We start from the raw sequence: 11,152 nt of genomic DNA on the forward strand, positions 1-11,152 counted from the left end.
GAGAAAGTCTTAAAGCGGAGTAGCTTTAAGCAATTGCAACCGGAGTAGGTTGGCGAGTTGTTTTCATTGTAATGGTTTAGTTAAGTTTGAGTAAATTTCTAAACAAGCAATAAAATAACGGTTGGACGTAGGCTCCGGAGTAGGAGCTGAACCAATTTTTTAAACATCGTCTTGTTTGTTTATTTACTTTCACGTTCTCTTATCATTCTTCTTTTACACGTTAATCTCGCTCTCGGTCTTTGTCTGTGCATCTCTCATCTTGTTGCATAGACCTTCTGTACCGTTTGTGAACTTACAATCCATTAAGTTTCTCAAACTCGTATTAATAGATCTTACTTGTGTTAGTCATTAACCAAGTAAATGAGAAATTTTTTAAAAGGTACACCTAATTCACCCCCTCCCCCTCTTAGGTGTTTATCGTACTTAACTCTTCACTCTTTCTTAAGGATACTGATCTTTACACCTGATGGAGAATGGAGCTCCTAATCTGAATTCAAATGGATCATGTTTTCCACATTTAACTAAAAATGATCCAAAGGCTAATTTACATGCAAAATGACTCCGTAAGTGTTGTGGACGTGCAAGTGTGCCATGGGTGTAATGGCATGGAATACATTAGTAGCATTGGTATGTCTATGGTGTGTTTCAATGAACATAAATATCATCAAAGTCAGAACTACGCACTTCCACGCCATCATCGACACCTCAATTTGCAAAAATTTTATGGTGTGTACATCTGATCTCAAATGAAACTGCGCAATATTTGACATTTGAATAAGAGTGCGAGACACCATGTTGTAAGTAAGCAAGAGCCCGGGATTGTTTATTTTATAACTGACCCTCCACAAACCTAAAGATAGAACATTCTAGATGCAGGTGAAGCAATGAACACTGACAAAACAGTAAAATCAAAACACAACCAAACGAAACCAGAATCATATTCCGATCAGCATCGCCATCAGCAGCTGCACCAAATTCCTGTGGTTCGCCTGGCGAGCTTGAATTACCCAAACCCATACGCTGAACCAGCTCCTTAGCGTAGGTCAAGTTGGGATCAAGATGGCCACCACCAAAATATTCCTATTAATGTGAAACATAAAGCTGAAACATCTACTTTATAAGTAGTTAACTAAAAACAAGAAAATCATCCTGTGCAGCCATCAGACCTTTGGTGTGCAGTTCAACAGAGAACTTTCACTGGCACCAAACTCCTTTACAAAGATCCGTGAAGCATAGACACCAGCAACTCCATGGAGAGAATCATAACTAAAATTGAAATAAAATCACTCTTATGATATGAGATAAATGCATTATAGACTAAAATTACTCCATAAGAGTGCTCATACAAATTACTGAACCAATTACCAGAATGAGAATTTTGGGCATACAAGCAGCTTCTTGATAGCCTCGAAATAAAAAATAGACCTGCTCACACAAGATAAAGGCCATATCAAAATGGTGAAACAAGATAAAGGCCATAAATTCAATTCAATCTCCACAAATAATGTTCTAGAGATTGTTTTATCACTAATCATATCAAAATCCTTTTTTGGGTAATCCTGCTTCTTGTAACCAAAAAACTAATGATATCAAAATGGTGAAACATATTGCATCCTCTTTTCTCTTTGCTTTGATCTCTCTAATCATTTTCCAAGCTTCATCATAATCATCATCATCATCTGATGAACAAGATTCCTACATTTTCCCTTCTTCGGACCCGCTTCCTCTGCCTTCTTACAGGATTAAGCGTACTGTGGTGCTTAATTAATGCTTAATCAACTTTTTAATGATACCCTTTTAGTCATGAAGTGTCTTAAACTCGCAAGTCGTCGTACCTAATGTGTGGAACAACCAAACAAGATAGATAACTTCCATCGACCATCCTAGAAAGTTACAAACCGGTTGTCTGCGCATGTTTGCCAAGCTAAAAACAAAAACAACGAAGTCGGCAGATTAAGACGAAAACGAATTTCATATAATCAGCATCAGAAGCAACTGATTTCCCAGACATAAAAACGAAATGAATAAACAACGAGATCAAACTGTAAATAATCAGTATAAACAACAATTGCTTTTAAAAAGGAGGAGATAATACCTTTGATAGATTCTCATTAGAGTTTCTAGCTTTCTTGAGGAAGCTGGGGAGATCGATGAGTTATATGACTAAAATTGGCCCAAATCAGAGACCGACGATAGCATTGAACTGATGTAAAATATTAACAAAGCATTAAAACAGTAACAACCCAATTACGAATAATAAAAAATTACACAATGAGCAAGATATACCTATTATATAAACGAAGAGGAAAAATAAAGAACTGAAGACCAATGCCATTTTGAAATACCTGATAATCAAATAGATATACACCAAAAAGGAGTAAAAATCATGAATATTATGATTAGTATATGAGGAACCCTAAAAACCGAGAAAATTGAACTGATAAGAGTAAATGTGTAAAATTCAAGCAGCACAATATCAAGTTTCGGCCTTTCGGAACAATAAAGTTGCTCATCTGCTCATATACAGCTCCATCAAACAAACTAACGGAAACCCATTTCAACTATACACTAAAATGATCAAAGATTCAAATTTTCTCAATATACATAAAACCAACTCAACCAAACACAAAATTAAGCAAAATGAATAGATGGGTAAGCAATAAATAACATTAAGACCACCAACAGAAAGCAGACCGGTGAGAATACATTCTTTAAGACCAGTACCCAACATTATAACATCAGACTCTAAATCCATGGCGGAAAAAACGAACAAAACCAAAAATCCAAACAAATCTGGATTTCGATGGAGATAAATTAAAACTAAAAAACTGAATTCATAACCCAGAAAAAAGAGGAAATAAAAAGCCAAATCGTAAAGTAGGTGGGAAAACAAAAGTTAGGATTAGAAATATAAATACCTGAGACAAAACGAATGATATTGAGGGAAGAAAACCTCAATTCTCCCTCCTGTATTATTATATGAAGCACCCTGCAAAGATGGCAAAAAAAATAATTGAGATTTCAAATCGATTGTAAAAAAGATGGTATTTAAATCCGTCGTTTGGAATTGTGGGAAAATAATTGTTGGACCTTTAGTCCTAATTAATTGTTTTGATAATGACAGTAATAATTTGTATATGGACTTAATATTATAAACATATGCGTGTAATTGTGTGCTTAAGTCTTAATTTAGAAAGGAACAATTACAATGACGCAAGCTTGAAGTATTGGACCAAGGAGGTTTTACTTCAAAGACATTTGATCGCAATGTTCAAGATCAAGATCAGAAATCAACCACGAGACTCAAGATGAGAGACTTGTTAAGAGACGATTCGTTTACTGAAGATCTACTGAAGATTAGATAGTATAGGTCGTCATCCGGTAATGGTTTTACTTTTTTTTGATTTAAAGGTTAGTGAAGTTATGACCTCATAGCCATAACTTCATTGCTAGACAAAAATGATGCGTTAATTTTTGGAAAATATATTTTTAGTGATTTATAAAAATAAGAGAGTATTTATTTTAATTGGAATTAATTAATAAGAATTTAAGTTGATTAAACTATTGGTTTGTAACACGATATGTATGTCGTCATGCAACCTAGTTTTTAACTAAATTCTATCTCGATTTGTTGTGGACTATGGAAGCAAGAAGGACCGATGGGCCGACCAAAACCCTAGGAGGCCGAACCCTAGGAGGCCGAAACTCCATCTCCTTGCCTCTTACTTGTTCATCAAGTCGTTTAGGTTTTATAATTCCAGAACATTCCTAAACCCTAATTCCAGAACATTCCTAAACCCTAATTCTCTACTACTATAAATACTCTCATTCATTCAACATTTAAAAGGGACACACATCTACACTTTTAGAGAAAAAAATATTTTAAGCAAAATTCTTTAAGCTTTAATTCTTATTTTATAATTTGCTTATACAAAAGTTGCGCATCACATTTGTCGATCACTCGAAGAAAAATCGTTATAGGATACTAAGTACACAAAGATAGTATATTCACTCGCATAACGTGAGATTAGTATTTGTCGTTGTACTTTTCTTATTAACGTAAGAGCAACCTAGAGTATTTAGCGATACTCAATCTGAGTTATAATCATATAGTTGAGTATACGAGTGGATTGATAATTTTTGTAATCCGTAGAAAGGTACTAAAAATTATTAATCGAGAATAGTGGACGTAGGTTTCGACTTGTGAAACTGAACCACTTCAAAAATCCGGTGTGTCTCTCTTTCTCTCTTTCTTTATTTTTGTTATTTCGATTTTACGCTTATTGGTATAATTAATTAGTTGATTTTAATCAATAAAATCAAATAATTAATTTTACATCATATATTTCGAAAAAGCGGTCATCGTTTTTAATACTCAATTCACCCCCCCTCTTTCGTATTCGATCAATAGACTCCTCAATTGGTATCAGAGCCTCGTGCTCTTGATAGCCTAACAGCTAGAGTCTGATCTATTGTTTTTGAGTGTATTTATCTTTTTTCCGCTGCATTTATTTTTTATCAAATGGATTTCAAACACCTTAAGTGTCCTATATTCAATGGGAAGAACTATGGTTTATGGAAAAATATGATGACCCATTTCATTAAAGGAAACGACTGGGAGTGTTGGTTGATTATCAAGAATGGTCCGAATAAGATCTTACTTGCAACCAATAATGGCACTACCGTCGAAAAGAAAGAAGAAGATTATATTGAGGTGGATTATAAAAAGGCTGAGAAGAATTCAAAAGCAATAAGCTTATTGCAAAACGGTATGATTGCTACTGAATTCGATCGTTTCTCAACCAGTTCATCTGCCAAGGAAATATGGGATGGTCTAGAATTAGCCTATGAGGGAACCACTGTTGTCAAAAAGCAACGTATGACATTACTAATGCGAAAATACGAGCTGTTTGCCATGGAGCAAAACGAGTCGGTTGACAAAGATGTCCTCTCGCTTTTCTAGCATCATCAATGAGCTAAAGAATTTAGGAAGAACTTTTGACTCCGAGGAAATTGCTAGAAAAATTCTCAGAAGTATGTCTCGCAGATGGAGACATAAAGTGTCTGTCATAGAGGAATGTAAGGACCTAACTTCATTATCCTATCAGGAGCTACTCGGAACCTTAATGGCTCACGAGATTACTCTGAATCAGGATGAGGAGGATGCTGGTACAAGCAAAAAGATGGCCTTACAAGCTGAGTCTAGCAAGATTAATGATTCTTCAGACATTGAAGATGAAACCGTGTTGTTTGTTAAACGTTTTAGGAAAAAGGCTTTCAATCAAAATCAAAATAAAACAAATAACAAATCAAAGCAAACTCCCAAGAAAAATTTTGAGTCAAAATGGTCTTTCTCTAATCGTGGATGCTTCAAGTGTGGTGATAATGATCACATGATCAAAGATTGCCCTACATGGAAGAAAATTAAAGACAAAAATCAACGTGACAAAACGAAGAAGGAATTCAAGCAAGTTATGATGGCATATTGTTGGGGAGACTTGGACTCTGAAGATGGCGCATTCGAAGATGATGAAGAGACTGCCAATCTTTGCCTAAGCAGCGTCAGTCTTGACCTATTCTTCGACAGCGACAATGAAAGTAATGCTGAGATGTGTCTTGTTGGAAATTCAGATTCAGATTCAGAGGATGAAGAGGTAAGTTTTCTTGAACTTAAAAAGCAAGTTAAGAAACTTTCTAAGAATAATTTAATTAAGTATTTTGAACAATCCCTTGATCATTGTCATGAACAAAGTTTAGAGTTAAAAGACCTTAAGGAACAAATTCTAGATATTGTTGAGGAAAACCAACTTCTAAAAGCCAAAGCCAAAAAGCTCAAATCTAAAGTTATGACTACTCCAGCTATAACTTCAGACATGACAAATGCTGAGAAAAACGCTCTTGAATCAAAAGTTAAGGCTAGTGATGCCATAACTTCATAGCTCAAACTCAACATTAAGCATCTTCAAGCTAAAGTTACCGCTAGTGATGCTATAACTTCTGAGTTGAAGAAAGTCAATGAGATTTTAAAAGATGAACTTAATGGCAAAGATAGTGTGGTTTCCGAACACAAGAGAGAAATTATATTTCTCTCTAAGCAATTGGAAGAAGCTAGTGATAGTATGTCTAAACTTAAGGAACAACATGAAAATGAGAAACGTGTCTTGAATGAACGTTTTGATAAATTTCGTGAAGACTTTGAGAAAGGTAACTCTTCCAAGGATTCAAGTGTAGATCATTCAAAATGTGAAAAAGAAATTGAGTCCTTGAAAAAATTACTCTTACATGCACGAAAAGTTCATGATAAATGGGAAGGAAACACAAAAGTTTTAAACTTCCTCACTGAACAATCTGATAATAACATGAAGATGGGACTTGGTCATGAATGCTATAGCCGTAGAGACCATGATAAATGCAAATCTAATCCTTCTGATCACGATTTCAGAAAAAGAAAATATGTTAATCTTCCAGAATACTTGATTTGCAATTACTGTGGCTCTACTGGACATATTCAAGCCAATCGTGTCAAACTTGCTTTGGATAAGCAAAAGAATGTCGAAACTGCTAAGACTTGTGATTTCATAGTGGAAGATGATGTCTCTACTATAGATGAACCTAACGATAACGAATAACACAATAACGAGTTTAGATGGACTTATGATATGGCTTTTGATTACTCATCTGTTCCTTCAAAATCAAACAAAATGAATGAGAATCGAAAGCATACATTCAAGCCTAAAGTTCATAACTCCAAACCTAGAGCGTCACATGAAGGTACTAGACCCAGAGCTACTTTTGTTAGAACAAAACCTAGAGTACCTTATGTTCCGATTGTTAGACAAAGACCAAGATAACCCAATGCTAAAGCCAAAAGAATAATAAGACAAGTATGGGTTAGAAAGGATCAAATCTACAGAGTTACTAACAATAAAGGACCCAACTTAGCTTGGGTACCTAAAAGTTGTATTTGATTCATTTGCAGGTAGTAGTGAAAGAAAATAATCTATGGTATCTCGACAGTGGATGCTCGAGACACATGACAGGAGACAGAAATCTGTTTTTTTTCACTAGAGCCCTTCTTCAGTGGCAAAGTTACCTTTGGAGATAACAAGAAAGGTAGGATTATTGGAGTAGGAAAAATTGGAATTTCAACCTCTCATTCAATCGATAAAGTATATCTGGTAAGTGGTCTTAAATATAACTTACTTAGTATTTCTCAATTATGTGACAAAGGAAATATAGTTGTTTTTCATGCCGATGTTTGTCGTATCATAATTGAAGGTACTAGTAATATTTTACTTGAGGGTCACCGTATGAGGAATGTGTATATGATTGACTTAAATGTTGTAAATACAAATTCCTTCTCATGTATGAAAGCAACCTCAGATGACTCTTGCTTGTGGCACAAGAGGTTTGCACACATTAGTCCAACAATTTTAAAGAAACTTAAGTCCATGGATTTAGTTGAAGGCTTGCCCTCAATTAAATTCGAGCAAGAGACAATGTGTGACTCATGTGCCCGTTGCAAACATGTTAGATCCTCATTTAAACCTAAAAGAGTAGTTAGCACTAAACGACCACTTGAGATGGTACACATGGATTTATGTGGACCTATGAAAGTTAGAAGCCGTGGTGGATCAAAGTATATATTTGTTCTAGTCGACGATTACTCAAGGTATGTCTGGCCAATCTTTCTTTCCTCTAAAGATGAAACTTTCGATAAATTTGTGGTATTAATGAAGCTTGCCCAAAATAAATATGACAAAAAGCTTATTTCGATTCGGACGGATCACGGCACGGAATTTGATAATCAATTGTTTATAGAATCTTTTAGGGAAAATGGTGTGGGGCATAACTTCTCTGCACCACGTACCCCACAACAAAATGGTGTCGTGGAACGTATGAATCGAACCCTAGAGGATATGGCTCGTACTATGCTTTTGTGTAGTGGCCTCCCTAGAAGTTTTTGGGCAGAAGCTGTTAGTACCGCATGCTATGTGCATAATAGAGCTATGATCCGACCTATTTTGAAAAAGACTCCCTATGAACTCTTAAGAGGGAGAAAACCCAATATATCACATCTCCGTTGCTTCGGGAGCAAATGCTTTGTTCACAATAATGGAAAAGACAATTTAGGAAAATTTGACCCCCGAAGTGACGAAGCTGTTTTTCTGGGATATTTGGATCATAGTAAAGCTTACAAAGTGTTCAATAAAAGAACCTTGCGCATAGAAGAAAGTGTTCATGTTCGCTTTGACGAAGATAATGTGTTTGATAAAGTTGAACAGGAAGAAGAGGATCCAGATGAGCCCGATTTCTTTTTAGCAAGAAATGAGCCCTTAAATGAAGATGAAGATATTCAAGGTATCAATAATGAACTAGATAATTCTGTAAACGATCCTAAGAGAAGTGATGAGTCCGTAGTTAATGATACTATTGACCCTTCCTTAGATAAGGAAAAAGATCTTGAAGTTATACCTAATGATGGTGTAACTTCCGATCCAAATCATGAAATTTCTAATGAAGTTAGTGATACTTCTGAAGAAAATCCCGAGTCCAACTCAGGGGGAACAAATCATGATTCCACGTCTGCAGATGGTGCGAGTTCATCAAATGATAATGAGCCTAGAGTTCTCAAAAAGTGGAAACATCAAAGCTCCCACCCTTTGGACAAAATCCTAGGGGATCTAGAACAAGGCATTAGAACTAGAAGGTACGACGCAGGACTTATTACAAGAAACAAGGCACGACTAGTTGTCCAAGGCTATAATCAACAAGAAGGGATCGATTATGACGAGACCTTTGCACCTGTAGCAAGACTTGAGGCTATTCGTCTCATTATTGCCTTTGCTGCTCATAAAGGAATGAAACTATTCCAAATGGATGTTAAGACTGCATTTCTTAATGACTATTTGGAAGAAGAAGTTTATGTAGAACAACCTCCCGGATTTTTAGATAGAAAGTTTCAAAACCACGTTTATAAATTAGACAAAGCTTTATATGGTTTGAAACAAGCTCCAAGGGCATGGTATGGCAGATTATCCAAGTTTTTATTACAAAATAATTTTAGAAGAGGATCTGTTGATAAAACCTTGTTCCTAAAATCCGAGGGTTCTAATTTACTTGTTGTGCAAATTTATGTAGATGATATAATATTCGGTTCTACTAATGAAAAATTGTGCAAGTATTTTTCAGATCTAATGACTTCTGAGTTTGAAATGAGCATGATGGGTACTTTCTAGGTTTACAAATTCAACAAACAAAGGATGGTATAAAGATTCACCAACAGAAATATATCAAGGAACTGATTCGAAAATTCGGTATGGAAAATGCAAAATCTTACGATACACCTATGGTACCTGAAAAGAAGATAACCATAGATGAACATGGTAAGTGTGTCGATGAGACTACATATCGAGGTATGATTGGTTCACTTTTATACTTAACTGCAAGTCATCCTGATATAATGTATAGTGTATGTGTCTGTGCGCGATATCAATCGTGTCCTAAAGAGTCACATATGATTGCAGTTAAACGTATCTTGAGATATTTAATTGGTACATCAAATTTGTACTTATGGTATCCACTTGAGTGTAATTTCGATCTAGTAGGGTATTCAGATGCAGATTATGCAGGATGCTCTTTAGATAGGAAAAGCACTTCTGGATATGCAACGTTTGTTGGACCTTGTATCATCACATGGGGATCAAAGAAACAAAATTCAGTTGCAATATCTACTGCTGAAGCCGAGTATGTATCTGCTGGACTGGTATGTTCTAAATTACTTTGGTTAAAGCAACAACTATGTGATTATGGTATAAATGTAGGTCGTATGCCTATTATGTGTGATAATACGAGTGCTATAGTAATTTCTAAGAACCCTGCTCAGCACTCGAGGACCAAACATATAGATATTTGACACCATTTTCTACGAGATCATGTAGAGAAAGGCAACATTTCACTTGAATTTTGTAGTACCGAAAGGCAATGGGCTGATATCTTGACTAAGCCGTTAGCTAGAAAACGCTTTGAGTTATTGAGACTAGAGATTGGTTTAATTAGCGATAATTAAATCCGTCATAATTATGTTTGGGAACCTGAATGACTGGCTAGGAAGATGAGATTGTACGATTGTGTCCCTATATTTTGTTGCAAGTTTAATTATGTTAAATAATGTTTATTTTACGTGTTATATCTTGCTTATGTGTATGGTAATATTTTATATTCTGTATAATCACATATTCTTACAAAAATTCGACAAAATCTACAATAAAATGCCTAAATATAATAAAGATATTTCTATCTTATTATATTCCTACACAAATCCTGCCTAAACACCAACACAAAAGATTCTTTCCTTATCTCTAAACAAATAGGATTCTTTTCTTATTCTTATCATATAAGAAATAGGAGATAATACCAAAAAAAAAAAAAAGGAAAGTGCCGAAAGAAAAAAAAAGGGGCACAGAAAAAAAAAAGGATTGCACCGGAAAAAAAAAAGGAAATTGATATTATTTTCTTTCCTTAGAATTCTATGGTTACCAAAACACAAACTCCTTATGGAAATTGGATCTCTCGAATTTTAGAGAAGAAAGGAGTTATTGGGATGCTGATACGTGCATTTTATATAGTCTTTTTAGTCTATTCTTGCACGCATCTTTATGCTATTTTAGTAGTTATTTGCTACGAATATGCCCCGAATTGCATACTTTGGAAGTTCTTGTCTTATTTGCAGGAATGAGCCATAAAGTAGTGAAATCAAGTCATTTACCGTCCGTTTTGCATGCATTTGGAGGAAGAGATAATTTGGAGCGGGAAATATTGATGTCTTGGGATGCGTGAAGCTATTTCGGGAGCTAAAAGGCCAAGTCAAAGACCAAATTACAAGACCAACATGAGCTGGAACCAGGAACCACTCGATCGAGCAGTTTCTTTTGGTCGATCGAGTAAACAGACGCAGGAACTGTTCGATCGAGTGACTTAACTGTTCGATCGGGCCTTATCTTTTGGTCGATCGAGTAAACAGACGCAGGAACTGTTCGATCGAGTGACTTAACTGTTCGATCGAGCAATTACAAGCTATTGGGCCTCAATTTACGTTAAGCTTAGATTAGGTTTATGCTTTTAGGCTATAAAATAAATCTAAGAGGAGGAC

The sequence above is a fragment of the Silene latifolia genome, chromosome 7 (genome assembly GCF_048544455.1).
Source record: "Silene latifolia isolate original U9 population chromosome 7, ASM4854445v1, whole genome shotgun sequence".
In the NCBI taxonomy this organism is placed as follows: Eukaryota; Viridiplantae; Streptophyta; class Magnoliopsida; order Caryophyllales; family Caryophyllaceae; genus Silene; species Silene latifolia.